Source organism: Chrysochloris asiatica, unplaced genomic scaffold, assembly GCF_000296735.1.
Source record: "Chrysochloris asiatica unplaced genomic scaffold, ChrAsi1.0 scaffold00106, whole genome shotgun sequence".
NCBI lineage: Eukaryota > Metazoa > Chordata > Mammalia > Afrosoricida > Chrysochloridae > Chrysochloris > Chrysochloris asiatica.
The window spans coordinates 7,067,262-7,068,583 of record NW_006408624.1 but is presented as its reverse complement, the minus strand read 5'-3'; the positions used below and the strand labels follow the sequence as shown (position 1 = coordinate 7,068,583).

General features: G+C 38.5%; 1 pseudogene; it reads right to left on the bottom strand.

The window, feature by feature from the left end:
* Nucleotides 1–299: 299 nt before the first annotated feature.
* The window catches only part of LOC102821576, a 24,908-nt pseudogene continuing 23,885 nt past the window's right edge, over nt 300–1,322 (bottom strand).

The following is a 1,322-nucleotide window of genomic DNA, read 5'->3' as shown; positions in this document are numbered from 1 at the left end:
ATATCAAGGCTTCATGTCTGCATTTAGTAAAAAACATCACTAGATACTAAGATGAAAAACAATTTGCCATAACTGCTAGGTGGCTAGAATCTGTTCCTCAGAGCCTGTGGCCTGCATTGTCTGCAACACTCGGGCCCAGTGGGCCTTGAACTTCTGACCAGCTTTACACGGTCTGCAGCAGGTGGGTGGGTGTTCTGGGCTTTGTATCACAGCTACTTTCTTTGTTTTAAATAGCTACCAAATCCATGAGCAGTCCAACCAATACTGAACAGTTCTTTTTTTGCAGGTTATTTGGGGTCTTAATCATCATCTTTTTCTCTCTTCCTCTTTTCACCTTTCCCACTTTCTTTCTCCTCCTCTTCATCTTCATCCTCATCCTCATCTCCTTCATCTTCATCAAATTCTCCATCAAAGCTGAATCTTCTTGCTCCCCCTGGGTTCATCTTCATCTTCCTCCTCTTCGAAATAAAAATCTTCATCCTCATCCTTATCTTCTTCTTCATCCTTACCATCCACCTCAACATCTGAGTCAGGGGCTTCCTGGTCCTCTGGCTTGTAGCCATCCAATAGGTCAGCTGAGGAAGGAGTTTGAGTACATTCTCTTGGTAATCATTCAAATTAGTAACCTCACAATTAAACAGATCCAGGCTTTTCAGGTATTATAATTTTTTCAAAGGTTCCAAGGTGCTGATATCTTTCAGTTTATTTCCACTTAAGTTTAGATGTGTGAGATTTGGAAGTTTTTCCACTAACACATCCAGACCTCCAAAGATTCTATTGTCACTGAGCTCAAGCTTTTTCAATTTCAGCAGTTTGGAGAGATTCGAAACTGAAATCAAACCTATATTTATTAAACTGAGGAACTCTAAGTTCACGAATTCAGCTGTTAAACCCTCAGTTTTTCCATCATTTGATATGCAGTTGTCTAGGACAAGTTCTCAAACCCATGGAGGCAGCCGGGGTGGTGGAAACACAGCGCTAATTTGGGAGGTGGTGTGGATAACATATTTAAAAAAAAACAAAACCTGACCACAAGCTTCTCTAAGTGAAATAGTAATTCAGAAGAATTGGACTCTGAATGTGATATTTTCAGACTTTAAACAATGCATTTTCCTTATATTTTATATGTGTATATCCAAGAGTGATATGTGATTTTTAAAAAATGACAAAATTAACTTTTCTAATTAAGTTACCATACTTTTTCAACTTGTATGCTTTATTGACTACGTGAAGGCTTTCGATTGTGTGGATCATGACAAGCTATGGACAACATTCAGAAGTATGAGTATTCCAGAACACTTAATTGTACTTCTGAGAAATCT